Raw genomic sequence first — 16,636 nt, 5'->3', positions numbered from 1 at the left:
ACCTGCAGATAACTGGGAGGAGATTCAGGGGCTGTTTATTTTAAAAAAACATACTTCCCCCTAACATCAGATTAAAAAAAAAAAAAAAGTTAATGAAGGAGATGCCAGATTCTCCAGCCCTTATAGGGCACAGAGGTGTTGTTGCTACATGAAAAGACCCTCAAGGTCCTCCACCATCAATGTGTTCATGCTAAGAGCAGAGTTGCACATACCAAAGTTTGAGCAGGGCTGGGGTGCCTAGAGGGATCGTGACACAGAAGATTAATGGATCTCTTCCAGCCATAGGTTGTCAGTTAAGTCAAGCACTGCTAATGCAGGATGTTGTCCGGAGACCTTTGTTAGCACAATGACGAAGCTTTTTTTAAGTCCTCTGTGTAAAAGGCATAATCCTTGTATGCCAATGGATCACATCCTTGAGATCCCTAGAGAGCAGGGCAAATGTGGAAAGAAAGGGAAAGGAAATCCCTTATTTCATAATGGTGCAAACAGACATGTCAGGAGAATTACATCAACATGCAGCACATGTGAAATTTAATACTCCTCCTAATGCATTTAGATGAGGCAAAATGCAAAGTCTATACTGCCTCTGGGAATAATTCCGGTAGGAAGCTTTCGCCACTAGGAACCAAGGACTTTCTACTTACTCTGGAATTTGAGCCTTTGTTTTCAAAGCCTTCCTGAGAGACTTCAAAATCAAGTTTGTTAAGTGTGCGTTACTCTTTGAAGACCTATCTTTCAGAATGAAACACCAGTGCTCTTCCCAGCTATGCTGGTGTAAATCAAGAGTAGCATGCTTGAAAAATGAGTAAACATTCAAGGGGTTGCAGACAGCCTGCAAAAGAGGAGAGCCTGATCCTTTGCATTGCAGAAAGCCAAGATTTGCAAAGACACACAGCCCTTATCCTTTGCCTAGTGTGAGCTGGCATTGCTGCAAAGGTGCATCAGACTTGCGTGGGTTTCCACCAGCTTTGACTGTGACCCATAAGGTTCTCGAAGACTCATAAATGCAAGAAATATTTGCATTGGAATGCTTGCAGATGGGAGGAGTCTGAGGTCTTCTGGTTGGTTTTCCTCCCCCTGTATATCAGACTGTAGATATGGGATTCAGAAAAGGATACAGCTCGGATGTGGCTTGAATTCAGAAAAGTGACTCAAAGTGATGATTTCCCCCCTACCAGGCTGCAGATGATCGATGTATTATGCATGAAAATAGCGCCAGGCACAGATGGGGTGGGAGTAGAAGGTGTGAGCTGATAATGACAGCAGCCAAGCTTTGCTAGAAAAGATTCTACAATGCACTTGCGTGTTGGGCAGAAAAAGGATGCAACATGCATGAGAGACTAGCCATGGTTTAAAGGGCCAAACAGTTTAATTACCACCAAAACTGAGGTTTATGCAAGGATTTGAGTGGCATGGTCACCAGAGGGAGCAGGGGATTAGCCTCGATGATTCAAGTGTCTTCCCATCTTGTGTTCTTGAATAACCATACGGAGGTGAGTATAATACTTATTCTGGGTTTTAAAAGCTGAAGACAGGGAATCCAAAGTGGTGAAATGGTGCTGCATCAGATATTGCCTCCAGCAGGATCCTGGCTCATACTCAGCACAGTGCTGAGAACTTGGCACGAAGTCCAAAGCTGAAATAAATAGGAATTTCTCCATGGCCACTTCTAGGATTTGGATCCAAGCCCTTGAAAACCAGCATGCATGGCCTGATCCTGAAGAAACAATGGCAGTTTGGATGGGCAACATGTCACTGACTTGAAGCCAGGTGGGTACAGACTTCAGTGGAAGGATGCGCCAAAAGAGCTCCAGCACCATCTGCAAAAGGACCTGGTGCTGTGAGAAAGAGCTTAGCAAGTGTGCTATCCATAAAAACCCAGGTGGAAGCAGTGATGGTCCAAAGAAAATACCATGACTTCCCTGGCCAGCCTTGGAGCACTCTGAAGATCATCGCAAGACCAGATGCTTAAAAAAAAGGTGTTTTGCTTCCACAATCAAACCAGGGGATACTCTGTTCCTTATACAGCTTCTTTGAAGAAACTCCAGCCTTGGAGCATTCATCTGACAGCTGGCAAGATGTCCAACCACAGCTGATCCCTGATGAAATAAAATGTTGGCCCTGAATCACCAGAGGTTGAGAATGTGCTTTTCTGGACGACCATCATCATCAAAGGCAGCAAAGACTTGTGGGCAATTTGCAGTTCATTTGCCAGTTCCAGGCCCTGTGGAAGCCTGACCCTGCTCAAAAATGTCCTTGCATGGGTCCACTCTTTGCTACCAGCCTTGCTCATGGTGACGGTGACATAACGGCTATAGGAGGCCTGTGCCTGAGGGATCCAAGCTGTGCATTCAGAGACATGCAATAAACCTTGCAATGCTGAGACACAATAGTATTTTGGGAAATCAAGCCAGCAAGGCTCGCACAGAGGAGATGAATATTTTACACTCTTTAGGGGCCAGGGCCCTGTGAAATGTAGCTGTTTCACTGCTCAGAAAGCAATCTGGTAAAATTTCCTCCAAACAGGGCTCAGATGCTCAAATTTGTCCATGGGAATAAGCATTTCTGATAACACTGACCAACTTAAGCTTGCAAAGAAACCTCCCGCAGAGGGAGCATCACAAGGGACGGGGTTTCAACTCACATATTTCCCATAGTACAGGGGGTTGCAACCCACTTATGAGTGTGGTAACACACCCAAATCCAAGAGCAAATGTGTCATAGAAAGGGTGCATTAGGAGGCTGGAGGAGCCCAGCACTCATGGTGTTTCCCGATGGGACATGTCGCATCATGCTCTGCTAGTCACTGGTCTGGGTTTTCTCTGCTTCCTCTCCATCTCCCAGCTCAGCAAGCCATCTCCTCAGGGTTTACTTCACACACACACTGAGACAGCTTGAAACAGGCTTTCCTGCCACTGAGGTCCAATATGGTCTCCCTAAACTGTAGTAGAACCTGAAGGGCTTGAGTAGGGCTAGTTTCATTAGCTTTATATCCGGGAAAGACCCACCATAGACTAGTAAAAGCCCCTTCCCACTCAAGTTGGTTCTAAGGTCACATTCTGTGATGCTAGCACCATCGAGACCTGTGCATCAGTCCAGATCTGACCACAGTCTGTCCTGTATGGCTGTCCTTATCTCCTGCATTTTCGAGGAGTTCAGCAGCAATTTATGGATCAAAGCTAATCAATAATACCAGAGCCCTTTCATCAAACTGTTTTCACTAAATTACTTCATTCTTTAAAAAAAAATAAGAAATCTTAGCAGACCACAGTACAATGCCAGACAGACTGTCACTAGCAAATTATGTTTATTTATTCTCTCTCTGGCTCTTGGCTGGCCCCATTACCAGCATATCTTAATGTCTCTCAGTCATCAGCATATTTGCCTTCTCTTCCTTCCCCCTACCCTGAGGTACATGTCTCCTCTCAAGTACAAAGCGTACTGACATGGCAAGTTTTTGAGCCTATTTAACACCGGCTTTATCTGAAGAGAACTGGATTCGGTGACAGAGCCTCAGAATTAATTACACGAAGGTGAATTCCCGTCACAGAGCCCGGCACAGTGTCACCGCAAACATTCTAACAGCCAGTCTCTGGCCCTGGGCTGCCTTTCTGCAGCCTAAAGCAATTATTTGTACCTGCTTGGTGAAACGTTGCAGCTATTGCAGCTGACACATTCCTACTAGTCTTTTTTTTTTTTTTTTTTTTTTACAAAAAGGGATATGTTTGGGGGTTTTCTTTACATACCTGTATTACAAGTTTGTACAGAGCTGAGCTGACACTGCAGTTAGCCTGTAAAGTTCATCAGAGGTGATCACAGGAGAGCAGAGGGTGAAAATGAGCCGAGTTGAATTTCAGCGTGGAGTGAGGAAGGGAAACCATGTTTATTCCTTCTGCTGCAACGTGCAAGTTTCCTTCATCTCCCTCAGCAGCTACCAGCTCCAGGGCAAGGAAAGAGGGATGGAGGGATGAGGGGAGGTTGAGTACGGTGGAGAGCAAAGGGAATTGACTGCATAAAGTTGGGTTTGGGACACAGGACGGGGAATAAGCAGTGGAGGAGACATCTCTGCCTTTCCTGAAGGAAAAGACCTGTCTGCACACCCCAGACTCTCCCTCCACTGGGATGATCTGGGCCTTCTTGACTCTTTTAAGAAATATTAGAGGCAGATCAGGTTTACCCTGGGGCTTTGGGGTTTAGTCAGAGCTCCTGGACCTCCTGAAATTGATTGTCAGCTGTGAAGGACCCTGGAGTCACCCAGGGAAGAAGCGCTGAAGAGACCAAGATGCTTCTGGACAGAAAGTCCCATAGGCTGGTGTGCAGTAGGGTCCCCACACACAGGGGGACGGGATGAGCCATCGGCCAGAAGAGCCCACAGAAGCCCTGAGAGAGGAAGTTTTCCAGCTGATCGGCAGGGAAATGGGGCTATTCTCAGTGAACTCGGCTGTGGCACAAAAAAAAAGTTCTTCCTCATTAGGGAGGAATTCGACGGGCCTCGCTGGTAGCCAGTGCCGCAGCATGCAAAAGGTCAGGTCTCATTCTGGAAGCTTTTCCTCATCTTCTGCCAGCAGGAAAAATCATTTAAAACATCCCCTAAAGAGCCCTGCCCCACTCCCGCCAAGACCTCATTCCAAATAGGAGAAGGAGGAAATCACCTCAGCCTGAGGAACAGTGCCGCGGTGGGAATGGCCAATGTCCCTGCCCAGCCCAGGTCCCTTTGCGTCTGAAGCCTCATTATCAAAAGGCCACATCTAATTAAGAGGGGAAGGAACAACGAGTACGTGCTATTCCCGCAACACACCACGTCGAAGAGATCACCACGCCAATGCTAACTGTCACACCTTGTCCAGTTGTATATGCATTTTCTTAGGGAAAATTCACTCTGTTTAGGTGTCCTGGTGACACCTTCGGTGCTGTGAGTGGCCTGGGTCTGTCTGCACCTACCTGTCTTGAACTCTCCCAGTGCTCTACTAGCCTTCAGAAATGTGCCTCACAGCCTCATCTCGGGATGAAGACTAAAGGAATCAACTCTGGCCATCAGAGCCATGTCAACACAAACATTTCTCACCTTCACGATGAGCTGCCATCACCTTCTTCTGCTTCCTGTATCTTCAGATGAATCAGACCCATCCAGACCTGTGGAGGACCGTCTTGATGTCCCATAGCACAGCACATCCAAACCTTTGTTGAAACCATTTTTTGTCCATGTTACATGGGAAAATTGACAACTGTCTGTTGTCTGTCATAATCTTTCTGTGCCAGCTCCATTTGATTCTCAAATTGTTTGTGAAAATGAAATCCCACTTCTGTGATCGAGGCTAATTATTTGCTTAAGGTAGTTTATTGTTACTCTGAACTCAGCATCTTGACCTGCTGGTTATATGGATTTTCAAATGGAGTTGTAGGCAGTAGCAGTCACACATCGTCCAAAACCTCAGACCTGAACTGAAGAAGTTTCGTTTCCGCTCCCATCAGCTGCAGGGGTCACAGTTAAGTAAAATCAGCTTAAGCTGGGATTGGAAAACTGTGTCTGCTACATTAGCAGAGGGATCAGATGACAGATTTGGTCTGGTCTCGTTATCTAGCCATAAAAATGTAAGGGCCTAAAGTATTTGGGGAATGGGAATGCAGAGAGCAGGAGGGATTTCTGGAGGATCTCTATGCAGTATTTGCTGTCTGAGAAAATGAGACCGAAGGACCCCCAACCCAAACTGTCTGATGTGAGCTCTTATCTCCAATGACAAACTGAAACCAGGAGAATCAGTCTCTTCCTTTTGCAAACAGTTGGGGGAACAGGGGCTCCTGTGTGTCTACAACATCTCGCATTTATTTTTAGCTTCCTCTATTTGGTTAGTGAGGTCACCAGAGCTCAGGCTTAAACATGTTTTAAGCAAATGTTACCCTGACCTGCCAAAGCTCTGAATTGCCTGTAGCTATACATACCCCAAAGAAACAGAGCTAATGGTGCACGAGAATGTTATGTTAGCATTTTATGCTAGAGTTCAAATAATTATGTATCCTCATTTATTGCAACACTTTTTTTTGGACATGGAAAGTGTAAAATACACTTTGAGCAGTTTCAATCCAAAAAACATTTGATGAAGCTATTTCCTGGCTGAAGTAGCCCCTGTGCCTATTCCAGTAATTCTGCATTTAAGATTTTATTTACACAGTTCAAGAATTAAATCACAGTTTCCAGTCCTCCATATAAAAACAAACAAGAAAACCCAACCCTCCTTCCCCCAGAGTTGAGAAGCATTATCCGAATCACTGCAATGAAACAAATGTCAGGGTACCCAGAGCCACCAGCTCCCATCAATTCCAGCCCCATCTAAACTAGAAAATGAGTTTGTGGGGGGAAACCTTCTCATGGAGCTGCAGAGATTATTAGTAAAAAGTGCTTTTTGTAATGATAGCTTGTTCTGTGAGTGCAATTAGCTCCCGATGGAGTCCCCAAGCACAGCACTGGAAGCACACCAGGACAGAGGTGCAGGGGAGCAGGCAATGTTCATCACTGTTCCAGAAGTGAGATGAAGCTGAGGAGCCTGCAGGAAGCTCCGTGAGTGTTAGGTAAGGTAGCACGGTCCTGGATCTTGCAAGGTAAATGCTTGTCCTAACAGGCTTTTTGGTTGCTCTGCTGGGAATCATGAGCACACTGGCATAAACCCAGCCTCTGCACAGGCTACAGGTCCTGCTCAAAGAAAAGTTGTCCCCCAAGGAGAAAAAATCACCTTCAGAAGCGTGCATCTATCCTTATTCTTAGTCTTTAAGATGAGTCATTCTGGAAAAAGTAGTTTTCTAAATGCTGATATAACCATTTCTTCCCTAGGGATATATTCACGTAGCTGCAGGTAATCAAGTTACGGAAGCTCAGCAAAAGTTACTGTGAACAAAGTAAACTACAGTGACTACCCATGTGCAGACTTATAGCCTCCTGCAAGTGCAAAACAAAATGTCCCTGCAGGGCGACTGGAGCTAATATGCTTTATTTTACATTTGCAATTAGGTCAGAGTTGCATGTGGCTTCTTGCTGGGGCGAAAGTGATAAAGAATTAAGCTTCGGTAACTCAATTTTTTGCAAGTACTTGTTATATATGCTGCAGAAAAATCACATCTCTTCCTCATACAGAACCAGAAGATGTTAAAGTTTTGGTTCAGCTCTCCTCCTGACTGGTCAGTGTGTCTAAAGTTCTCACACCAAGACCAAATCCCCACTTTTTCTGCTACCAGAATCCTGAACATTTCTGCAAACAATGTTATTCACCTAGAGAAGCCATGGTCACTGCAATAGTGGGCTATATAAATCAAGATACTTAATTCCAGAAGGCAAGCATTTGTGGATGTTCATTCAGACTTTCTGTTGTTCTTTCATTATTTGTATATCTCCTTTCCTAAATTGATAAGAAAGATGCTTTCCTTCCCATAAAGCCAAGACAACATCTGGCTATGCCTTATTTGGGATGCAGATACAGATATTCCCATGGATCTACTACCTATTTGCTAATCCCTGGCTAAAACTGCAAATAATTTGTGATTTATTTAATTGTTGAGAAGTTCTGATAATCAGATTGGAGACAGGGTGACACCATAAATGGCACATCCATGATGAGCAGTCTTTCAGGAAAATTCACTGTAGACTGTTTAGAGTCCTGTGTTATGGAAAAGGAGTTGTTTAAGCTATCCAGACACACATAGCTACGTGCCCAGGCTTATTCTGAGTAGTTTGAGAATGGGCAGAAAAAAAATAGAAGAAAATCCACTGATAATTCATTTGTGGAGGGTAATTTACTGGGTCTAATCAGAGCAAACATCTCTATGGCTGGAATGCTGAAATAAATTAAATATAAAGCCTTCAAGGTCACTGCTTCCCAAGCTAATAATGCAGCACTGCTGAAGTCAGGTGGATACACTCCGGGTGAACACACTGTGCTCCACTGTGAAAAATCTTGATCAGCTGGATGCAATGGGAGTATTTCAAGGAGCAATCAGGCCCACCTGAAAGAAAAATGGAGTAAAAACAGGATATAAATGATTCAATCTTCAAACGAGGAAATTTGAACAGGATATTCAGAGAAGTTTAGATGCTCAGATTGGAAACAATACGTATAAAGAGACATTTCTATTTGGCAGGGGTTGTGGGACTGAGAAGGGTTTGGGGGATGTTGCTAGCAAGATGTAAGCTGTGAGAAGCAAACCTTGCTGTCTCCCATCTGAGGACTGATGCAGAAGCAAAGAGATCTCACAGGAGTGTCCAAATTGCACATCCCACCTCCTGCAGTGACTGGTCCCCCCAATCCAAGGTTTATAACCCTCTCTCAGCCCCAGCTGCCCCATCCAGCTGGCCAGAGGTTACCACCCCACCATCTGCACAGCACAGACATTTCTCTGCTTTTCACATCCCAACCCTGAAGAGATCTGGCTGCAGAAACAATAAATAACCACCTTAACATTGAGCAAGTCCTGGCAGCGGCAGCTGCGAGCAGGAAGCTGTGGAGACCCCAGACACAGGCAGAGGATCCAGCACTGGAGGTTCTCCTGCTCCAGACAAGGGGGTGGACACCCTGGAAGGATCTTGGTGCCTGGTAAAGCCCTGAACCTTCGAGGTTTGCCTCAGCAGCCCTGGTTGTTCTCATCCTGAAATGCCTTGGAGTCTGCTCTGTGCCACAATGTCATGCCCTAAGATTTCAGTGCAACCATGGGTTATTTTTTTTCTGTTCTGATGATTTTTATGGCAGCAGAAGATCCTTCCATAGCAGGATTAGAAAAATCTCATTTTATTTTATTTTATTTTATTTTATTTTATTTTATTTTATTTTATTAATTTCTTTTTTTTACTTCTTTTTTGATAAATACGCATTTCACAGTCACCCTCAACTTCACACTCATTCCTGTGAATCTCACCATTAAAAATTACTGCCTCACCCGAGCTGTTAATTTAAGATTAGATCCTGTACATGTATATGCGTGCGTGCACACACACAGTGCCATCCACGTGTCTCCTCTGCATATATTATAATGCAGTCTCGAAAGACATGATCAGAGACCTCTGCCCTCCATCAGACCCTGCTTTGCTCTGTACATAATGATCCACATCCCCAAACAAGGCAGTTGCTGTGCGTTTCTCTCCCTGTTCATCACACAGCCTCTCATCCTCATTCACTTGCAGAACTTTCAAACCCTGGGCTGAGCTTTCCAGTGAAGTGCTCTCTCTTTGGGACTGAAAACCTCACCGGCACTAATGGATGCATCTTCAGCGGAACTCTGTGCCACAAAATGATACTATTATCCCCATTTTTGGAGTCGGGGAACAGAATTGCCGAGATAGGAAAGTCAACATTGTTAAAAGCATCCGCTAATTTGAGAAAGCACAAGGGCTGATTTTTTGGAGTACTTATTTCCATAGCACTTTACTTGGTCCCAGTACAGGTCCCCTTTGACTGCATCTGCAATCATGAGAGCTTCACCCTTGTGTCTGGCAGAAGGGGGTCACAAGCTCGGGACTAAAGCAACCAGCAGCATGTAATTAGCACCCGTCTCTGAGGAGTCTGACCTGACCAGAGACACACAGAAAAATACCCATTTGAAGCAGAAAAAGCTCTAAAAAACCAAATGCTAGGTCTTCTGATGGAAAATATCACATCTAGCTATCAGCTGCGGTCTAATAGTTTTCAACCTGTGACTCATTTCTCTGTGAATTCAAACCTACTAGGAAGGTGCTTAGATTGCTGTAAAGGTGTTCATGCCTCCACCAGAAAAACTTGAATGTGAAAATCAAAGCTGTGTAAAACACCAAATTTTGCACAGATGCCATTATGATAATAAGTAAAGAGCACACAAGAGGCTTCTCAATGAGCTGATAGACTCATCAGCTGAGTTATCAGCTGGAAAGGAGATAATTATCTTCCTCCTTTTCCAAAACAGGAGTTTATTTTGCCAATACTCATCTGGGTTGAGGTCCTGCATGTTGGGGACACTGTTTCTTCCTCTTGCCTGCTCTTTATCCCAGCACTCAGCCAGAAAATCCATTAGTTTAAGCACAGTTGTAGTTATCTCCAGTATCTAGACACCCTGTCAGAAAAGCCTGAGTTGTCCTGTATGTTCAGAGAAAGAATTAAGAACAAATTGATTGAAAATCCAGGAGATGTGAGGGGGACCTCCCCCCTCTGCTTCCTGTGGTCTCAAAAATCCAATACTTTTTAAAAAGGACATAATTTCACATTTCCTGCCAAACTTCTCATTGCTTCTTTAAGCTGAGGTAAGATTCCAGCTTTTTTTGGTGTGCTTTTCTTTTTTGCTTATACACAGCAATAATTCTACCAGTACAGGTTTTGGCTGATGCTAGCATGAACTGCCATCTGATCAAATTTATGATCCAGATTTATCAAAATAAAATTAGTCTCATCAAGCTTGGTACTAGATAAGGGCACATGCTCTCACAAATCTGAAATGCTGTTGAAGAATTTGGTTTTCAGGCTTTCCAGTCTGTTGCCATCCTGCCTGAATTTGGTGGGGAAGGAACATAAACCACAGAAAGGAAACTGGTTTTAATATTTCCTAACATTCACACTTTTCACTCAGAAAAGGTGGGGTTTTTTTCCCCAAAGTCAAAACAGGTAGAATAAATTGCAATGAAACAATCACGAAGTGCCTGTTTCTGGTCTTCACTTTTCCCGCAGAGGCACTTTTCCCCTTGGGGCAGTGGTTTGCCCTCATGTGATGCTGAGCCTTCGGGGACATGTTCCTGCATCTCTAGCATTTTTGCAAGGTGTCAGCCTCACTTCTCACCTTTATTTGGCTGCACGTGCTTTCGGTTGAAGCCCCTGAGGCCTTTTTCAAAGCCCAGCAGAGCCAACGGGGGAATTTCTTATTAATCTCAGGAGCCTTAGATGTGGATGCCAGTTTACAAAGCTGTGGTGGAGGAGAGAGGCACAAGTCCTGCATCCAACACTGGAGTCCTCAGCACAGGACAGACATGGACCTGCTGGAGAGGGGCCAGAGGAGCCGCAGAAATGACCCGAGGCTGGAACAGCTCTGCTGGGAGGACAGCCTGAGAGAGCTGGGCTGTTCAGCTGGAGAAGAGAAGCTCCGGGGAGACTTTAGTGCGGCCTTTCTGTACTTAAAAGGGGCCAGTTAGAAAGATGGGGACAGACTTTTTAGCAGGGCCTGTTGTGATAGGATGAGGGGTGATTGTTTTAGGCTGAAGGAGGGGAGATTCAGGTCAGACATGAGGAAGAAATTTTTTCCACTGAGGGTGGTGAGAGCCTGGCCCAGGTTGGCCAGAGAGGTGGTGGCTGAACCATCCCTGGAGACATCCCAGGCCAGGCTGGACGGGGCTCTGAGCAACCTGAGCTGGTGAAGATGTCCCTGCTCATGGCAGGGGGGGCACTGGATGAGCTTTGAAAGTCCCTTCCAACCCAAGCCATTCTATGATTCTACGTTTCTATGATAAGGGAGATGGGGGACAGAGCTGGTCCAGCTCTCCAGGGCAGCTCCCTGTTACAAAGTAAAGTTCAAGAAATTAGGACAAGTGGCAGATTGGTTCCAAAATCACCTGCTTGGGTTAAAACTGGCTGCCGGTGTAGCTGCACGCAATGGGAGCCACTTCACTGCTGCAGACCTTGGAAATGCGGGATCTGAGAGCTCCCCTGGGCAGAAAATCAAACGCGTTTCAAAGAGAAACCTCTTCTTCAGAGAGATGTGTTCCCTGCCTGTGTTTCATCAACACCCCAACAAATTCTAGCAAATTCAGCAGAACAACTGGGTTTTGCCCAATCTGCTCATTCCAGCTGCCAGTGCTAACCTGGTCCCAAAGAAGGTGATCTGGTGAGGCAGTGAGCCTGAACCGACAATGAAAAACCTGTATTTAACTAACTAATGAGAAAACCACCTCTTTGACTTTGGCACATGTATTGCTTAAGCTACCAGAAAAGAGTAAGGACTTTGTTCCACCCTCATTGCCATTCGTATCTAGTAAATTGGCAAGGAGTTAGGACATTGCCAGTATTTCCACACATGCAAAAGAAACCCACCCCCCCAAAAAAACACCCATAGCTCATTACTCACATCCCCAGAGAAATTATAATAAGAGACACAGAGTTTACCACCTTCAAGCAGGAAATAACTGCCTTTCTAATGCTTGCTAATTGCTTCACTTAAAACTAGTCTGATTACTTGGCACTGAGACAGTATTTTAAACCTGAATTATTGCTTGGAACTTTCCTTTCACCTACCAAGAGCCCAGGCCATTAAAAATGTGTAGCAAAGGTCTCCCTGCGAGGCACAGGATTGCCTGTTAACTCTTTTATGAATCATAAGAGGTGTTTGCCTTCTGGGACAACGTCTTGCTGTCTTGGCATATATGCCATGAAAATGAAGGTGTTATTTATTAACAGTGCAGCAGGCAGATACAAGTGTGCACATGGAGAAACGAAGGTTGTCATAGAATCATAGAATAGTTTTAGTTGTAAGGGACCTTCAGACCTCATCCAGTGCCCCCCCTGCCATGAGCAGGGACATCTGCACCAGCTCAGGTTGCTCAGAGCCCCGTCCAGCCTGGCCTGGGATGTCTCCAGGGATGGTTCAGCCACCACCTCTCTGGCCAACCTGGGCCAGGCTCTCACCACCCTCAGTGGAAAAAAAACTGTCTTCCTTATATCTAGCCTGAATCTCGCCTCCTTTAGTTTAAAACCATCACCCCTTGTCCTATCGCAACAGGTTGCTGAAGCAAGTCCCACTATGGAGCTATCAGGCATATCCCTAACAGCTGTCACCTGGGGTGGGATCGTATTTTCACTTTCTGAAACCAACAGGCCAAATAGGTCATTCTAAGATACACGTGAAAATAAATTATTTATTAACTTATTTTCACTTTTTTTCCAATTGAATGGGGATTACAGTGCTGTTTTTAGGGGGTGAAACACATCAGGGAAGGGGTTATGGGAGCATGAGCTGTACACACAGACCTGAGTGAGCAGACTGGTTTGGAGTTGGCTGTACCAAACATTGTCATTAAAACTGCCTTTGTCACATCACTTCTTTAGGATCAGAAATTAATTTGCATTGTGTATGTGAGAGGAAGTTATTAAGAAATCTCCACAGCTAGAATAAAACTGATGGTTAAATTGCAATCTTTCAAAAATTATTTGAATCTCAATACAAAATATCAATAGGGTAAGCAGCAGCTATGTAGTTGACATATCCCTGAAGTGTCTGTTCCTGAAAGTCTCCCTTCAGGTGAGCCTCAAGTCTGGGGAGAAACCAGGGTTTGTGGCCAGGGATGAGCATGACAGCACCCAACAGTGATCCGCCTCTCCGAACCCTGTACAAAGAGCTTTAGGGGGAATTTTCAGCCGTCTCCCACACTGATCAGTTATGTTTTCCATCTAATTCAATACAAAGTTTCTTTACCATCCTGTAAAATGAAGTTTTTCACAGGCAGGGGAACAGTTAGGTCTTTCTCCTTGTCCATGTAATTTGGGAGCTGTGATGCAAACCCTGCCCTCTAATTTATCTCCAAGGAGTTTGGCAGCTCGCAGTCTCACTTCAGAAAGCCAGTGAAATAAAACATACAAGAAAATGCTGCTGAAGTGGGTGTAAAGCACAGCCTGAATTTAACACAGGATGTTTTGAGGCAATTAGTCAAAATATGTGGAACAGGGTGGGCTTTGCTAACATGCCATGGCTTTTTTAAGCAGCGGGCATTCAGAATAAGATTTACACAAGAAAAAAGTTTTAAATGCAACTCAGATACAGAGAAAAGGCTTTGACTTTGGGTCCTGCACATAGGTCTATACCCAGCAAAGCTTTACACATGTGTATGATATACGAGGGGTTACAGCCCGTGCATCTGCACTGCATGGGGCTGGGACCACACTGCCAATTCTGCTCTTGCCAGGGCAATTGTTAAAAGTAAATTAGGGAATCTCTAGTGGCCAGGAGAACATTTTGGAAATGGCCACTAGTTAAAATTTTGGCCTATTGATCAGGAGGCAGGGAATCAGGTCAAAAGGAGCAAAAGTATGTGGGTCTATGTGCAATGGGAGGAAAATAACAGTATTTTTCGTCTTCAGAAGCCACTTGCAAAGCTTTCCTTAGGAAGCAGACTGATCATAGATTCATAGAATGGTTTGGGCTGGAAGGGACCTTCAAAGGTCATCTAGTACAACCTCCTGCCATGAAAAGGGAGATATGCAGATGAAATGTGCTGATCTAAGCAGAATAAATACTTACCGCTATCAGCAGAGTGGTGGCTCTGAAGGTGTCTTTGCAGCTGATGTTTTTAAGCCTCTGTGTCAGTCAGGAGAAAATGAAGCCATGGGCCAATTTCTCAGCTGGTGCTGGTGACTAAATATTAGCGATAACAGAGACTCCCAGCTGCATACTTGTGCTTTACTGTAACTGAAATTGAGGGTAGGAATTGAAGACTAGCACCAAATAATCCCCTTTCTGAGATGATGGCTCGACAAACCCCCGGAAAATGTTTTTGGCAAGACTGCCCTTTGTTCAGACCGCAGGATGGCAGAGACGGGGACACAAAACACTGGCCACTGGTGTCCCACCAGCCCCTTCTGGCTCCGATCTCAACAAGAGACACAGAGATGGAGGAGATGTCACAGTGGCACCTCAGAAAATCTTCTTGCATGTCCAAATCTCAAGAGATGCAACTGGCTACAGAAAGGTAAATTGAGGCAGATGGGAAAAGCACCTTTTAAAAGGGTAATATCACAGAAAAGGAAGGTAATGTTTAGGAAGACACCAAAGATGGGCTGTTTTATCTGAGCAGATGAAAACCAAGCAGAAAGTACAGACCTGAAGAAAACTCTGTCACCAGACATCCCCCAAGCTAGGAGATGCCTCATCTAATCTCCAGTGTCAACACTAAGTTATGGTGAGAAAGGACACTGCCAGGGCTGGAGGTGACGCAAGTGCCACTTCTGACATGGAAAACACCAGTTCCAGCTTCCTGAACGCTAATTTTGGCACCCAGCATGACTGTAACGGGTGTAGGAGTGATTGAGTATACTGTGCTATAAGAGGAGCCCTTTAGTTTGCTATGTATAAAAAGCCACCCCATGCCTCCAGGATAAACATTTGTGTTTTTATGATCTTTTCTCCTCTTCAGCTCACTTCCTGCATCCTTTACCAGCCCCCCCAAACACTTGATGAAAGACTTATAAAGACCATGGCAGGAACTGAAACTTAACATTTTTGTTTTCAAGCTTCAAAAATGTTTCCCAAACCTCTCTTATTCCTCTACAGGAAATCCCTTTAAAAACATTCTCCAGTGAGCAGTTAAGTAGTTGAACCAACACACCCCCCATCTCAAGTTTCTACTGGTAATTAATAAACCAACTGAATGTCTGACAGGATGGTAACTTTTATCATTTCTAGAAAAATGTTAATGAGCCTGGTTATTTCCAGACCTTCACTGATGTGATCGGAAAAGCAAATTAGACAGTGTTGTAGCAGTCTGCTTAACATTCCTTCTTTTGTGCTCTTACTGTTAATTTATTCCTTTAAGCCAATTTTTGCACTGTCACTACGGTGAAGGTTTTCTCAACAATTTAATTACAAAAAAAAAAGAGAACCCTCTAACATGAAATTGCTACAGGATAAAAGTCAGTATTTAAGGTGTCATCTTAAAAGCAGCTCATATCTTCTGTGTGTGTGAGGGAGAACATGAACACACCCATCAAGCCTATTTGAACGTGTAAATTTATAAATTCTCTTTTTTTTTTTTTTTAAAGAAAACATTTCCCTTGCTGTTCTGTCATCCTTAGAACTAAATGTTTCTTGGTTAATTGAATAAACATTTTTGCATTGTGGAAAATAAAGAGGAATTATTATCCTTTAAAAATCCCATACATCTGAGGAGGTCCAAGACTTTCAGAGAATCCAACATTTTATAAAGATTTTTGAGCATGCATAATTTTTTGCCCATAAATGCCACCCACTCGGAAACAAAGGAACTAAAGTAGGCTGTAATTACTTCCCTACACAATAGATTCCAATTGCTTCTATCAAAAAATATTACATAATTATTATAACTTAGGGCTGTGATTATATATTTGCTCAAAGAAGAACCACATGTAATAGAAAGCAGTGGGATTTGTGGCTCTTAATCTATTGTGTCAATTTGTACATTTAAATTATTTTATTAGGAAACTAAATAAAGAACCTGAGTCCTAAACAACAGTTTCTCATCAGCTGTCAGGATTGAAGGAAGTGATAAATGACGGGGCATCCATATTTGTACTGAAAAAATGGATAAGTGGGAGAATAGAGAGGAGACGATATGTTGCATGTCTACTTGTCTGTCTGTCCATCCATCCATCCATGTCTTGGGCATCCTCTCTACGTACATGTCACAAGGAATTTGCAAAGAGCTGATAAATAAAATCATCTCTCCATAGAAGATGAAGACGAATGTCAGCCTGTGGAAGATGTCAAGAAAAGTCAACTCCTCCTCATTTTCTTCTTCATGTTCTTGCAGACTCACTCTCTCCCTTCCCTCACACTGGCTGGGTTCCTGACTATTTGTACAATTTTCCAGCAGAGGCAGGACTCACACACATTGGGATGTGGGAGGATGAGGAGGAGACAAGACTTTGCAGGAGTTTACCACGTTTCTCAACAGTTT

The sequence above is a fragment of the Caloenas nicobarica genome, chromosome 5 (genome assembly GCF_036013445.1).
Source record: "Caloenas nicobarica isolate bCalNic1 chromosome 5, bCalNic1.hap1, whole genome shotgun sequence".
NCBI lineage: Eukaryota > Metazoa > Chordata > Aves > Columbiformes > Columbidae > Caloenas > Caloenas nicobarica.
Note: the sequence above shows the minus strand (reverse complement) of the source record.